The sequence below is a fragment of the Neofelis nebulosa genome, chromosome 17 (assembly GCF_028018385.1).
Source record: "Neofelis nebulosa isolate mNeoNeb1 chromosome 17, mNeoNeb1.pri, whole genome shotgun sequence".
Classification (NCBI taxonomy): domain Eukaryota; kingdom Metazoa; phylum Chordata; class Mammalia; order Carnivora; family Felidae; genus Neofelis; species Neofelis nebulosa.
Genome location: NC_080798.1, coordinates 31,977,698 through 31,994,287, shown reverse-complemented (window position 1 = coordinate 31,994,287; position 16,590 = coordinate 31,977,698). Strand labels below are relative to the sequence as shown.

The window sequence follows — 16,590 nt, the reverse complement described above, 5'->3', positions numbered from 1 at the left end:
AGAGACTGGGGATAGTGGTCTAAGAGCACTTTATAAAGTTTTAATTTTTGAATCAAGTGACTGTATTTGTCTATTACCTGTGCAGTAAAAACAGAAAGATGCTAACTGATGGCCAAGCAAACAAAATACCTCAGAGCTAGGGATGTGAATCAGTTGTTAAAGCATATAAGTGCCTTCAGCTCTAATTTCCTTTCTACCAGTCAGAATTCCGGGAACTCAGCAAGGAGGAAATTCTTGGCGTGGTCATTATAGGACTTTGAAGTCAACCAGGTAAAACAATTCCTTTGTATCTTTAGGGAGGATTTGCCTACAACGTTCCTAGCTGCTTTAGTAAAGGTAGGGTCATCTGAGGATTGCTGTCGAAAAAGTGGGTTTTTTAATGACTGTCTATCTCACCTCCTCCAAACTCTGCCATCCCACCGAAAACTGAGGCCTTGCAGAGTGAAAATGAAGGGCCTGCGACTATACTCACTTTAAACACCTCAGCTTTCTAAAACTTCTTTCAACTACAGGTCTCTTAAGGAAAAACTGTCAAAGTAACAAAGACGCAAAGTGGAAACAGATGTTTTTTCTGCCCAAAGTGCTCTCGGGAATGGCTTTAGATATTTGCGTTTGTTTTCTAAGTAACTGTACCAGCTGACTTTCTTGTCCACCACCACAGCCCCCGGCATGCTTCTTGGGCCCCTCCGGGTACACAGGCTCAAACAGGGCCTGGCCCCCGCAGCCTAGCTTTCCAGCAAGCCCTGAAGACAGAGGAAGGCCTGGGGCTCTCAGTCTCAACTCGGCTTCGGAGCCACCAGCCCCCCCCCTCCCTCTCCAAGCCCCCCCAAATGGGCCTGAGAGCCACGCTTGGCAAGCCAACAGAGGGTGATGGCATTTTATTCTCCGGCTGAGTTCATCTTTCCCTTCTGGGGAAGGGCGGCCCGATGGGAAGGGTCTTGGGAACACACGCTCTCCCCTTTCAGTTCACGACCCCCTCCCCTAAGGCTTTGCTTTTAGGCACCTTAGTTGCTAAAGGCATTTAACTTTAATTCCATTTGACTTCAATTGTGTCCAAATTACTGCAAAAAGGAGGAAGACAACAAGCTGTAAATATGAAGAGAGACAGAAAATCATTGAGAATCCTGCCTTTATGAATATTTGATGAAGAAAGGTTAGATCCATAGCTGGTAAATTATAAGAAATTATGTCCATCATGTGACTCTGTCAGCAAAGGTTAATACAAATGGGTTGGGACTTAGTTGGGATGACAACGCAGATTAAAAAAGATTTGTCCTGTCCTCCCTGCAATTAGTTTTTCTCCTATTATTAGTGTAATAGAGTTGATCAGTAGGATTATGGCAACAGAACAAATGTGCAGTGAAATCATTTTGTGTTTCAGACTCGCATTGCATTTTCACAATAAATTTTTCATCTCTGCTAATCTTGCCCTTAATTGTGTGGTTGCTGTGGGCAGGATCCAATTATTAACTCTTTTGATCCTACGATGCCCTTGCCATCAAGTGCGCTGATTACATGCAGACCGAGCGGGTGATCCTGCAGCTGGATACACGGATCCCGTGGCTCATTTAGTGCACGCAGAAAAATGGTTCGTTTTGCTCAAATAACGGCTCCAGTGAAGTGTGAAATTGTTTATAATTGTGTTATAGGATTTTGCCCAGGTTAAAGGGCTTCTTGGGGCTTCCATTATAAACCTCGTTGCTCAGGTATTTATGATTCATTTTCCACCCTCACAAATTCTGAATTAGGCTTACCATTCTCTGCTCAGAGGGCCTTACTGTTGGTGCTGTTATTATTATTATTTTGCAAAGGGGATTAAAGTAGTCAGCCCACGTTCTTTGTACCGAGGCAGAGAGTGTAATTGATGTCAAGGCCGGTAAGCTGGGATGTAGGACAAATGGCTCGGTAGACCCAAACAGCGAAAGGCATCATTTACCCAAAGGGTAGTTTGGATTTCCAGGGGTAACTCTATGCCCTTTCCAACCACGCTGAAGAGCTTGAAGACTGAGGCCAGAGGGAGGGTGGGATGAATACCCAACAACTAAAGGAAGACAAATCAGAGGGCATTTAAGTTTCTAGCTATCCCAGACCAGGCTCTCGGTAAGTAGAAACACATGTCCACAGCAGGGAGCCAGCTTACTTGGCTTCATGACGCTCCTTCTAGAAAACTCCATTGCCCTCACCTGAGGTCATCCTTTCTTTGGATGCCTACCTATTGTGAATTACACACCTTTCATAGGGTTGCTATGTGTTTTTCAAAGGAGGGATGCGGCTGGTGGAATGTGTAAAGATCCACACAGGATAGAGAGAAACACGACTTCTGCCACGGAAGAGGCCTGCAACAGAGGGAAGACATAGACGGTGGAGTGAACCCGCAGCAGAAAAAAGAAAGCGAAAAAAATACAAATCGAAACACATCAGTGTAATACATGCTAATCAACCAAGAGACCCTACAGGCCCAATGCAGAAGACAAAATATTCTTCCAAATCTCAAGCAAGGCTGGAAAATCTGGATAACTGGGGAAAAGCTGTCTTGGGAAGGGTTAACTGTGACAGCCACAAGAATAATTGGAATTGTCATGCCTGGAGCAATCTCACTGTAGGAACAGTGCCTAAGCAAGGTCCACTGAGAGGCCCCCCTAACTGAAGCGTACATTCTGCCCACACTTACGGTCATCCCAAAGTAGGAAATTTAACACATCAGGGAGCCTGCTGGATTATCAGATCAACTAATCAATAGCATTGACAATATTTCTGCCTAAAAGCATGGGGGAGCAGTAAAGTAAGGTACCAAAGCAGACACGATCTTTGCCAATACATTACCTTGGACCTTTGACTCCTGCCACGGGCCCCAGAGGCACATGACTTTTCTTCCCAAGACCTGGGATTTTCTGCCTAAGTAACTTTGACCTGCTTGAGTTCAGTCAATTGCATCCTTCATTAGGAATTGGTACAGGTGACATATCCAAATGGCACAGACCCAGTCTCCCAGGCATCTGAAGCAGCATGTCGGGTCATGCTATTACCCGCTTTCGGCGGCCCTCCCCGCCAGACTCTGTAAATCTCAGCTGTGTGTGTGCAACGGCGGCAGACTCAGTGGGATACAAATAGCTTCTCCGTGTAGCTGGATGGCTCTTGAGGCTTGAGCTACCTGAAGAGTTCTGTCCCCTCTGTGTGACCTACACCTGGCGGCTTTTGGCCACCCTCAACTCAGTGAATTTAATGCTCCAGAAAGCAACCAGATTTCATCAGTGAGGATGAAGCTAACTCAGAGAGACAAAGAGAATACGCTTTTCGTGTCCCCGGGTCTATAAAAGAGTATTTGGGACAACACGGCACCCAACTGGCCCAACCCACACCAAACATGCTCTGTGGAGTCCGGCCATCTCCCCAGAGGCTTCCTTCTGGTGTAGCAGTCTGGGGGCCAGCCTCCAAATACCAGAAAGGACCCCGAATCTAGAAACGCATTTGAAGTTGGTAGAGACAAGAACAAGACGAGGCTCTCCAGGGAAGGGGGCCCACATTTGTTCAGTACCTGGTATTGACCGGCTAACCTATTTAATTTCCCTAACTCTCCAGAATTAGTTCAAAGTTTGCTGATAAGAAAACTGAGGTGTAGAGAGAGAGAGAGAGAGAGAGAGTTGAAATAACTTATCCAAGGAAGAGCCAGTCCGAGGAAAGATCGGGATTCAAATCCAGGCGTGCCAGGCTCCAAACCACAACCCACAACTCTTCGTAGCACCTAGCTTGCCTTGTTTCAACCAGAGAAACAAAAGGCCGCTTCCCAAATGCAGTAAAGGCTAACAGTCGAAATGTCAACCCCACAAAACTTCTGAAATCCCAGAGCATCAGATGGCCGGATGGTGGCACCCTTTGGAAGGAACACTGGTGCTGGTGTTTGTCCTATTCTCAGACGGGCTATATAATGGGGGGGGGGGGGGGGGTGCAAACAAGAGAATCAAGGGGGTAAAATGCAGAACTTATTTGGACGCGGATGCTTCATGGTCCGCACGCGCACCAGTCACTGGGCGCTCCCACTAGGACAAAGCCAAGGTTTTCTGAAACTGGCATATTATTGTAGTCCTCCTGGCTCTGCTGTAACTATTTCAAGGACTATTAAATTAAACCCTGGAGACAGTCTCCCTTAAGATAAAGAGCATGCTTTTTATTGTGCCATCAAAGGAGACCAGAAAACCTGAATCTTTCAGCTTTAAAGACAACATAATGAGATCAGAGATTTTGCTTGCAAAGAAATTAACTTTCGGTTAATTAATGAAAGTAACCTTAAACAGCGGGCGTGTTGCCAACAACCAGGGCACTATAATAAAAAGAGGGGGGTGTGTGTGCAGATAATGGGCTGCTTTCAAGGGGCCCAGCTCAGCAGCCCAGAAAAGAAATTTGATGAGGATGCTGCTTGTAAATTTGATCTCAAATTCTTAAGATGAACAAATAATAGTCTTATCTGTAATAAAGTCGGCTACAAATGCTTTCTTTTCGCCCATAATTTTCTGTTCAATTTAGATAGAAGATTTAATTAGATGTTGGTGAAACACCAGTTATTTAATAAAACCCTTAATAAAAATCTAATCTATGGTACATAGAAACCACTGTAATATAATCACAATTTAAAAAATACATTTTAGAGTATTTACTTTTTACAGTGAAGAAAAAATATATATGTGACATGTTCTGTTTTTCACTCAAGGGCCAAGAAAGTAAACCCAGTAAAAAAAACAAACCAACCAGCCTCACACTGCAACCCTTTTCTCCTATCACACAAAGTTTGTTTTCAAAAAACAAAGTTTTCTCTTGTCATTTGCAACCAGAATGGTTCCTTGAACCTGAATGAAGGCACGGAGAATGATCCCACTCACCTCATAAAGATTTTCAACTAAAATTTGCTTATCATGAGACACTGACTTTTAAGGATTCCCGACATTGTATGAGAAACAATATGGTTCCCGACCTTTGCTAAATCGAGCCATTATTTTTCTGTTCTAGACTATCTGCAAGCTCGAAAGTGAAGATAAGGCTCTCTCCTGCCTAAATCCAAAAGAGTAGAACAAGTTAACAGAGGATTAGTGACCCCTAGCACATCTGAAAGTGAGGTTAAGGCCATTTTGTGTATATACTCCTAATCCCTAATATCTTGACCAAAGGCAGAATTCTAGACTGGACATCCTGAGCCCCAGGGTCCACTCAATATTGCCAATTCTTAGAGGTCATGCTTCCTACATTTGTACTTCGGTATTGGCGGGAATGTTGGTTTCCATGCGAAGTTGCTCGTAAGTTTCCAGCCTCTGGAACAAGAATTAAATGGAACTGAGATCCAAACTGCTTGACACATTGGGTGGTCTGCTTTTCACGGGTCTATTGGAAGAGAGTGAACAGCATGGAGGGAGTGGCATCACCCCGGACTCACCAGTTCAGATTGTATTTCCTATTGGCCATGTCCCTTTCATCAATATTCCATAGCTCTCCCACGACTATTCAGGTAGAAGAATCAGACTGGAGTCCGTTCTCAGATAAACAGTAGGGGTGAGACTTAACTGAGGTAGAAGGAGTTAACATCCCTGGTCCGAAGGGGCACGTGAAAAGCTGGTGGAAACCTGTTTTCCTGCTGTGTCTCTCCTGACCTAGCACCAAAACTAAAATGCCTATTGAATGAACTCTGTGTCCTTGGCCAGGGCCATGTGGCATCCCCGCTCATGTCTGACTGGAGAAGGTCACTGTTGAATGCATCTGGATGTTGTGATCATCCCGATTTAATCATCAGGATGGGGTTCCAGTGGCTTCCACTGTATATAAATTTAAATAATGGCCCCTCCTCTCGGAAGGAAAGAAATCCACGGAGTTTGCCCATCTGTTCCACGAGGCTGTTCATTTTGAGTTTCTGATTAGATGCCTCCTACTATCCTATGCATGCCGTAATCTCCAAACAATGCCACACTGTTTGGGGGGCATTTCATGATTTATAGCGCTGGTGATTTTTGGTTCAAATCGAATTCCTCTTTGGCTACTGACACAAGGGCTCAGCACAGACTGGACATGGCCAGTGCTCACTGAGATATATTGTCCAGGTAGCCAGTGGGAATCTATCAGCCACTCCGGGGCCACGCGGCCACTCAAGAATGTGTCCCAATTGGGTGTCAGATTGGATTTCCTTTCTGTGTCTGCCATGCCAATACGCACATGGCTGACTTAGCCACTCATACAAGTTCAACCCCAGACGGGGCTGGACTATAAGCGAAATTGGGGGCCTGCCACAGGGTTCCTGGAAAACGGACGGAGGACGTGCTAAGAAAACTATCTGAAACAGTATCTAATTGCCCCCTTTTGGCAGGGCGGGGAGAGGGGGCGAGGCTGCCCCACTAGCCTTGTGGTTTCCTCTTCCCAGTGTGCCACTAACTTGTCAGTCACTTCCCCTCTCCCCTCCCCAAGCTGGCTTCACCTGCTTTGTAGCCTTGCCATTCCCAGGGACAAGAGACACATTCTTCTGTTGGAAATACACAGACACACACACACACACACACACACATACACACACACACACACACACGGTGATGTGCTCCTAGCTCCAAAAAGCCAAAAGGGCAAAAAGAGAAATCTCAATCCCCTTTTTGGGTATAAAGCACAGAGGCAGTCTCAGAAGCTTTTTCAAATGTTACCATTACAATTAGGAGACAGGAGGTTTTTGCTCTGCTTGTGGGTTTCACACAACATCCTGCCTCAACAGGATCTTTTGGAGCCTGTGACGCCTCTAAGCACGAGCTGTTCCTCCAGCGGGATGTTGACTTTTGTGGTTTATTAAGCAAGCAATGCCTAAGTCAAAGTACACGCTTCCAGGAGAACACAGGTGCAAGTGCTTCAGGCCAAACTGCACAGAAGTCGGTCCTTTCTCCCATGGGTTCGTTGAAGAGAATGCTCCCTAAGAGGACCAGGGCGATGGCAAACTTTGGTGTTCAGACAACAATTACTGAGCAGGTCATAAAAACCATAAAAGCCACCTAAGGTGTCTATCACCTTTGTGTTGCTGGGACGTCGCCAAGGTTCTTGGGCGTTGGGCCCTTCAGACTGATATTCAAGGCAACCCAGCTTCAAGGTGTTCTTGGTGGGGGGTCATAAGCCCTTACCCATTGGCAGCGTAGCCTCGCTGGTTGAGGTCCTGAGCTCTGAAGTGTAAGAGAGGCTCGGGTTAGAGTCTTGACTGTGTGACTGACCTTGGGAAAAGGACAAAATCATGCTAAGTTTCCTTATCTCTAAATGGGGTTACACATATCTATTTCACAGAGCTGCTAGGAGGACTGTGAGATCATGGATATAAAGCACACAGTCCAAAGTCTGGCACATAGTAACTGGCTCAATCAACGACAGCCTTTATTATTAGTGTAATATCTTCCCTGGCACTTGGGGACTACAAGCTGTGACTCTTTCGTGACAGTCATTCCATCACTGTCTTTAGCAGTCAGGAATGCTTCTACTATTCTTATGAGCATTATGATTAGCCCTCTCTAGTATTTCAAAGCATGAAAACCATCCTATGGTTGGTAATGACAGCCACCTGAAACAGTTTCAGGCTCTGGCACAGAGGCGACAAAATGGTGCCTCAGAGGCCACCGTTAGCTCGTTTTTATTTTGACCCAGATGGGATGGCTCTTAGAATTTTTTTTTAAAAGGTCAATTCGTTATTTAGAGAAAAGAAAAGAAAAGAGAAATGCAGAGATTTGGTTAAAAAAAAATCAAGATTTCGGTCTTTGCTTCAGAATGGGAAGATCTGCCTACTGGGACCAATATTACTGGTCGGAGTGGAGTGATGGTTGCACCCTTTAGATGGGATGCACATGCTCCAGTCTGAAACAAATCCCACCTCCCCACGCTTGGCCTGCTTCATGCATTTCTATTACCAGGTCCTTCTCCTGTAGAAGAGTCAGCCCACTTTTGTCACCATTAGCCACCCGCTGGTTGCCTATTTGGCTACTGCCACGATTCTGCCATTTTGCTTTCTGAATTTTTAGTTCAGAAGGGCGTTGGGAGTTGGTTTAGTACTGTCTCATGTTGACCCCACTCCACAGTAGTTCCTTGGGTGGCACCTAAATGCTTTCCCCAGGGTGACCATCATTTCATTTCGCTCCTCACTCTTGGCAAATTGACTTACACGTTTCCTTCTGTGACGTCAGCCCTGGCTTCGCTTTGAGGCCAGCTCAGATCTAGAGAACGTGGGAAAGTATCAGATCACAAAGCTTGGAATCCAGCTTCATTCTTGGTTTGGCCATCTTCTTCCTATATCTCTCTATTATCATCGATTGTGTCAGCAGACACTGAATTCACTCGTTAACACTCCCCCATCTCCAGGGACATACTTAGCATATCTGACAGCTGACGCAGGCCATTTATTACACCCCTCTCCTCTATATAACAGAATTATTCTCAGGAACAATCCGATAATAATCAGTAATAATTATGGTCTTGATTATTCTCTAGTTTAATTAACAACGAAAGGAGAAATTCCAACTGAAAAATATTATTCAAATTCAGTCAAATCGTTTGTGCAGAGAATTAAATTTTCATTCACTAAATATAAAATTATTACCCAGAGTAGTTTGTAAACTGGTTCGCTGTTTTAATTTTTTTTTAATTAATTAATTTATTTTTGAGAGAGAGAGAAAGAGAGAGAGAGCGAGCAAGCAGGGGAGAGGCAGAAAGAGGGAGACACAGATTCCAAAGCAGGCTCCAGGCTCTGAGCTGTCAGCACAGAGCCCGATGCGGGGCTTGAACTCACAAACCGTGAGATCATGACCTGAGCCGAAGTCAGACATTTAACTGACTGAGTCACCCAGGCGCCCCCTTTTTTTAAAAGAAATTGTTTTAATGGGGTTTTTTTTTTAACTTATCTTTGAGAGAAAGAGAGAGTATGAGCAGGGAAGGGTAGTTCACTGTTTAAAACAAAAATACAAACTTCAGGGGTCACATAGTCTGGCAGAGTTGAAGTACCCCAACTGTGGCTCCTTTGCCTTAATCACGGCCAAGCACAGTTTATTTTCACGTTCTGTTTAGATGCAGGAGTATGTGGTGCCATGGTGGTTGGACACATAAACTACACATGAGGCGAGCTCCTACAATTCCAAATGGCAATGGACTTACTCTGAAATGGACAGGTGTAGCTGAGTCTTTGTGCGTCGGTTGCTGATAATATAACTGAGAATTCTCTGAATCAATATCCATGCAGAATGCTATGTTTATTAAAGGATACATTACTAAAATGTGCTAATTTGAAGCCCCCCACGCATAGACATGATTTATTTATGTTTGTATCAGAAAACTTCATGAGTAATTCAGAAAGTGTGTAGAAATTAGATCAATGGAAGATTTTTGTAGAGAGGAGTACTCTATCCCTGACGTTGTTCGGAATTCACAGAAAATGGTGGCAATGAAAAGCAGACTGACTCTTGTCAGTTTTATTGTTGTTTTTAGATCTTCTATAGACCATGCAGCCTTTACTGCCAGCACGGAGTGGGGAGAGGGAGAGCTGGGTGGACCGTTCCCACTGCCCACTCTTGGTACGTCACTGCCCATCTCTTAATTTGATTTCTGCTTTTTATTGTTAAGACATTTTGGTTTCCTGACCCCCCCTTTGGCCCAGAACTTTGGTCTGGGTCTTTGATCTTCTCTTCCCAAGTCCACTAATCTGGATTCTTGATCCAACCGCCTGCCATTCTGGCCTCCAGACCGTGCTTGCCTCTTCCTTCTGACTCAGCTCCCCACACCAAACCCCTTACCTACCTGTGCCCTTGCTATTGCTTTTTTACAGCTCACCATCCTTTGACTTCGATAGTTTCTCCGATCATGAAAACCTGCCTGCCTGACTTACGGGAACTCGGTAAGCTTTCTTTCCCGTCTAGCTGAACTCCTGGCACAAACTCCACACTGTCCTACTGTTACCTAAATTTCAAAGTGGCAATCCCATGAAAAGCATCAGTTTTGATGCTAGTGGCTTGGTGGGGAAGGTGGCTAGGGTTGCATCCTTGGTCTTAGGTGATACTAGGGAAAAACTGCTCAAGTGAATGGGTGATTTACTAATGGCAGCCAAGCTTACCAGTATCAAAGCTAAAATAGGTAACAACGTCTGTAGGTGTTGGGCTTGGTCTGGGGTTTAATGCTTTATTTGACTCCATGTCGTGTCTACTGGGCTGCCCTTTGCCATTTGTTTAAAAAAAATTTTTTTAATGTTTTTATTTATTTGAGAGAGAGAGAGAGAGAGAGACAGAGAGAGAGAGAGAGAGAAAGAGAGACATAGTGTGGGTAGGGGAGGGGCAGAGAGAGAGGGAGACAAGAGAAGCAGGCTCCAGGCTCTGAGCTGTCAGCACAGAGCCTGACGCGGAGCTCGAACTCACGAACTACGAGATCATGACCTGAGCTGAAATCAGATGCCCAACCTACTGAGCCACCCAGGAGCCCTTGCCCTTCACCATTTGTAATGTCCATTTCTCAGGACAGTATGTTGCCTGATAGCAGAATTTATGGTCTTTAGTTCTGAGATGTCAATAAAATCACCTGGCCACATGAGGGCCTTCTCCAGTACGGTCTAATACAGAATGCTTATCTTATTCAGGCACAACATCAGCTTTTAATATCCTCCTAAATCTGCAAATCAATCCCTGATTTTTAAGATTTCCTTGAGAGGAGTCTTAGGCAGCCTGGAGTTCCTTTATACATAACGATGATGATGCCCATAACTCATATCAGTTAATCACATATGCCAATAATCACACATGTCAATAACCACATAAGCTAGTTAACTGGGATTGTTTTCCTCTGCTTTTGCTTACGATTTTTGACCTATTGTTGTAAGAAACAAGGGCTTTCAAAAAGGGTAGTAGTTGTGCCTCATCATTCTGGAAAAATCAAGACAGAGTTTCAATATTTAATTCTAAATCCCAAGCATCTATTATTAACACACACACCTTTGCTTATTTGCAGCAAGGAATAATAATCTTAGCCTTTTATCCTCTTTCAAATGAAATAATACCAATGAGGCATCTTAAGGTGTGGCTATGATAGGCTAAATAACGATTGTGTCCTTTTTACCCTCTAAAGTCTAACAAAATATCAGTATCTAATGACATAGGCTGCTTAATTCCACATGGTAATTTATATATATATAATATATACACTGCATATGTCATATATATATATACATATGTATATGTATATATGTATATATATGTATATATATATGAAACAAACATATATGTGTATGCAAAATACATAGGACATGGCCAGTTTCAAGGTCTGTGTAATGGGACATCAACAGTTATATCCGTGTGTTTGAAGGACGGTAGTCAAATGATGTCCTGATACTCTTTTCCATACATGCTTGCTTTGTGCAGTTCAGATGTTGCTCATTTCTGTATAGCTATTACATGTTTCTAGGATGCTGCTTTGAAAAATCTGGGCCACCTTCAAAGATTTTATAAAGTGACTCCTTTATTCTCATGAAGAGGAGAAAGGCGGGTTAATCATCTATTGACTCCTCAGCCTTATTACTGGCGAAAGCTCTGGCTTTGCTAAATTTCCGCTTTTTAGTTACCTAACAAACATACATCAGCAGGAGGTGCAGATAAAGATCGAAAGATTAAGCTTTGTCACTCAAATGATAATTAAAAAGAGTATTTTAAACACACTGTAAATACGCACAAGCCATCATAAAATCATCAAAACCCTGCCAGAGCTCACCACCTCCAGAGTATATAGATTATCAGGGAGAGGGATATTGATGTTAAGTCTGCTTATCTTGGAAGATTGTCATTAACTGTCCCAAGCCTGCACTCAGCCAGCCACCTGAGCTAGGGGAAGTCAGGGAACCTGGCTTCACACATTCTCGTGGCAGATTAGTGGGATTTGGAATGAGCAGTTTCATATGCATAGTGATCCCTTTCTGTTCACCTCTAGGATTCCTTAAAATATATTATTCCGAGTACTTAAATAAAAACAACAGAAACCGAGATTCTGTTGTCCTGCTTTCAAAAAATCATTTCATATACAGAATAGATTTAGGAAAGCAGATTAATTTCTGCGAAAAATTTCATTTCTAACATGTCATAAAAAGACACAGGGGCCATGTGTATTAGAGGCATTCAGTAACATCACCTTTCATAAAAAGAAAAGCTTGTCAGCACAATCTTATTACGATGTCATGCATTGTTAAACTGGTAAAATATTTCTGTATATTCCAATTAGCACAACCATCTACTGGCACAGACATTACAGAGAAAACTATCTTCTTTAAAAAAACAAGTCCTTTCCACTGGGAACCAATCCTTTGTTTGACAATTCAGAGAGTGTTATTTAGAGATTTTAATTGCTCAGTTGATCTGTGGCTGGATCTCAATAATCAAAACAATAAAATGTTGGTTTCTTTTTTTTTGACAACTGTAATAAAATGCCAGTAGTGTCCTGGGATAGTTAACTCAAGCTGGATTGACACCGTCATATTCTTTTTCAATATCTTTTTTATCAGCGAAAAACTAGCTATTTCTTAAAAAGTAAAAAGTACCTTAATCACGTTGCCATTATCAAAGATATTCCAAGTATAACCTAACGTCCACATGAAACGTTCAATCTGGTTGTAAGAATCTAATCTGATTATCTGTCAAAAGGGTCGACAGTTCTTAATTAAAAAGAAAAAATTCTTCAAATCCATTAGAAAAAAGCCAAACATTCCAATAAAAATGGGCCAAGCCACAGGCAAATATTTCACAAGAAACAGAAATAGATATTTAAATATGAGAAAATACTGCTACCTCAACAGTGATCAAAACGATGTCAATAAAATCAAGGAGACACTGTTCTCTTAATCTATGAAAATGAAGCAGTTCACACCAGTTCGCACACACACACACGCGCACACACACACACACACACACACACACACACACACACAGTTTCCAATGCCGGCAAAGGTACGGGCATTTTGCTCATGGACTGCTGGGGGAGACTCATGGGTTTTGCTCATGGACTGCTGGGGGAGACTATAATTGGTTCAACCTTTTGGAAGAACGTTTTGGCAATACGTGTCAGAGGCCTTAAAAATGTGCATATCCTTTGACCCAGTAATTCAATTTCTAGGAATTTATCCTAAGGTGATAAATATTCTCACGAAATTTTCAGACAAGGGGATTCATCCCAGCATTTTATACGACGTGGGGAAAAACAGACAGCCTAAGTGTCCAACAAGAGGAGAAAAATTAAATGAAGATAGCATATTTATACAAGTTTCTATTAACAATCATGTTCCCAGGGAATGTGTAAAGATATGAAAAACTGCTCATGATATAGTAAGTGAAAAGAGGCAGGTTATAAAATACTATGATTCTAATTTTGCTTTAAAAAGTATATGTGAACATATGTGTGCACTGAAAAAACTTAGTACACTAGAATATTCTTAGTGGTTATCTTAAGGGGGTGGGATTATAGGAGCCTTCTCTTTTCTGTCTGATACCGCTCTGAATTTTCAAAAAATGATTTTAATTACCACAGACTGCAGCTTAACTTAAAACATACTCACTGGAGAAGCAAACTCAGACGTACTGAGCCTTACAAATGTTTCCTACTATCTTTTCTAAACAATTCACCTTATGGAAAGTACACGTAGATCTAAATAAGTTTCTTCTTCTTTTGGAGAAGAGTCTGGGAGATAGCTACATAATGACAGATTTTACAGAAATGTGGAAAGAAGACATTTACGAAAGTTTACAAGGGTAGAGCTGGCAGTTTGGATGGTCGGGTCCCTGGCCTGAGAAAACAGTTCGTTCGTTCTACGATGTTAACCCACCGGACAGAATGTAGGACACCCAAAACAGGCCATTTGGTGCCAAGGGAAACTGAACATTTGGGTTGGCAGGGACAACTGGCTATTAATAACAGTGGGTAGGAGACACCCAAAGCAGCCATGCGTTTGCACTCCACTTTGATTTAAACGTTTTATAAATGCGGAAATTCTTCTTTTCAATACTCATTTTCAAAAAAAGAGTTCCTGCCAGCCACCGCCAGCTTTCCTACTCCCACCTTCTCATCCCCAACACCCACACTGGGGGACTTTCTGCTTCCTTTCTTGAGGACAAAGGAGCCACTGGCATGAGCTCGGGGACCACACACATTACTGCAAACCCAGGCCAAGTCTGACCGGGAAGCTGAAGACCGCTATGAGCTTGCTGAGGTGAGATGCTTGTAAGTCTTGGGAATTCTCACTCTGAGAGTAAAAAATGAACTCATCTGCTTCCGCAAGAGTCAGAGCAGAGACATCATGTTCTCTGACTTGACCTGCCTCGGGTCTAACCTCCCTGCTTCTACAGTTTTCCTTTTCTACTGGATTCCACTTGGGCAGAAAGGCATCCGGGCGCTTAAGAAAGCCATCTGCTCTGGCTTATTTGAAGGATGAAGGCATGGGGGGGGTGCAACAGTACATGTACAAGAAGGAGAAAAAGGAATTTTTGGCAGGTCAGCAATTACTGATGTCCTGAGGGAGCAGCTCCCCCGTGCTGGGTGCTTTAACTCGTTTGTGAGTGCCTTATCGCCTCTGACTTTGAGTATCCTAGAACACCAAAGTCCTTCTATCCTCAAACCCCAGCCAGGGTGACTCTTGGTGACTGTCAATATTAAGGAATATTTCAAAACACCAGGTTTCAGAGCTAACTTCGCCACAGGCTTCTTCAGTTTGAAAACGAGGGGGTGATTTAGATCCACGACCAATGGCAGCACGTACAAAGGTGGCCAGCTCTTCCCTCCTAAGACAGGAAGCCCATCGTGGCACCTGTCGCCGGTCTCGTGAGCAGGCTGATTCCCATGAGGGAGGGGGCACAAAGCTGTAGCCTGGGCAAAGGAAGATGGACAGCCTGTCTCGGAACCAAGCCTTGCATCTAGATTTCTGAGTCTGCTTTTGTCTCAAGGCTCAAGATTTCCAAATTCAGATGCAGAGCAGAATCCTGCAACCCCCCCCCCCCCCGCGCCGACGCGAGCCACCCCATCTCTGCATACTGTTCACTAAGCGGCTGCGGTCTAAATAACTGGAGGGGATGCTTTATGCTTGGCCACCCCTCCAGCAGGAGACAACGGGCTTTCTCGTTGGTGTTCAGCAAACCCCACCGAGCCACCGCCGATGCCTCATTAGAACGCAAGACACTCCTGCCAGCCCTGGGCGCCGCATGCTAGCTGCCTGTGGTCTGCATCTGTAGTCATGACAGACGGCGGAGACTGTTGCCTTCCACTGACGACCAAGTACATGATCCACTGCAGCTAATCAATAGGATAATGGAATGAATCAATAGGAAAGATTTTTAGAAGGTCTTAATTAAAGAAACACTTGCAGATACAAATGATGTCTTCAATGTATTGATGGTGCCAAGGTGAAGGGTTAAACACAAACAAAACCATCAACTTTATTTTGCCAGCATGCCTTCCACAAGAGAACAACCCAGCAGCCTCCTGGCCCTGGGGTCGGCCCATTAATCAGTCCCTTGTCAATTCCATGGCCACACTGTATGGGAAAATTAGGCTATGATCAGAAATTTTCATTACGAAACAGCAGCTCAAACAACAACGAGAAATAGACCGTTGCGCCCCCTGTCTGGCCGTCCTTTGCCCCTCAAGTGGGAGCAGTGTTCCACACAAACACCAGTTCTGGAGGCAAACGCCCCTTCTGATGCGATGCACAGAAATTAGAATAATTAAAGAAAGCCTAAATTGATGGATCCCATTTAGGCAGGGGAATTCTCCAGCGAGCCTTCTGCTCAAACATGTTACATCAATATTTTTGATTCCCTCGATGGTCCTGCACTAGGTACTGGTTTAAAGAGACATCAATCTGTGATGTCAGCATTTATCTAATGAACCTTCAAAAATCAATGTCCAGGATGGCCTGTTACATGCAGGCACCCAATTTGTCCACTCTCCTAGCCTTACTGGCTCAACCTACGGCCATAATAACAGCAGACGTGGACTCAAGTGGTCAGGTGGGATGGGTAGGCCAGAAGAGGCTGAGATTACATAGTCGGTCTCCACCCGGGGCACTCAGACGCGATACAGGGACGAAACAAGGAAGCCAAGATACCCTCCCGAACTTTCAAGGGGCCTCCTAGCTCCAGACATGCCCATCCGAAAACGATCTGCTTCTTCAACGTCACTCCCCTTCAAAACGTATCTTGCCCTCGCGTAGTTGCCTGACAGGATTTTGGTCGCCTTCCTGACAGCTATGGTAATTTCCTGCTTTTTGGGTTACTCGACTGGGATTCCCATTTAGCTCCACTCAACAGGAGGCCCATGCTTAGTTCTCTCCTTGTTAGTGTTTATGCTCAACTCATCCTCACCCTTCTGGTAAGAGGGCTCCTTGACACTGATATCTTGACACGCTCGCAGGCAGAAGAGAGGGCCTAAGTTTGTCTCACTTCTTTTTGCCTCTTTAAAATAAATTGGCCTGTACTGGCTGCCATGAGGCTGAGTTATTTCAAGTGCATAACTCAGGGTGACAGGTATGCCATTCACTATGCCAGTATTGGGTCTGCCTTCTAATCTCTGCTTTCATTCACGGTGGTTCTA

The 16,590-nt window shown here is 43.9% G+C and overlaps 1 protein-coding gene across 2 annotated transcripts in view; it reads right to left on the bottom strand.

Annotated features, from left to right (window-relative positions):
• The window catches only part of FTO (FTO alpha-ketoglutarate dependent dioxygenase), a 393,377-nt gene that overhangs the window by 20,777 nt on the left and 356,010 nt on the right, over positions 1-16,590 (bottom strand). The window lies entirely within an intron of this gene.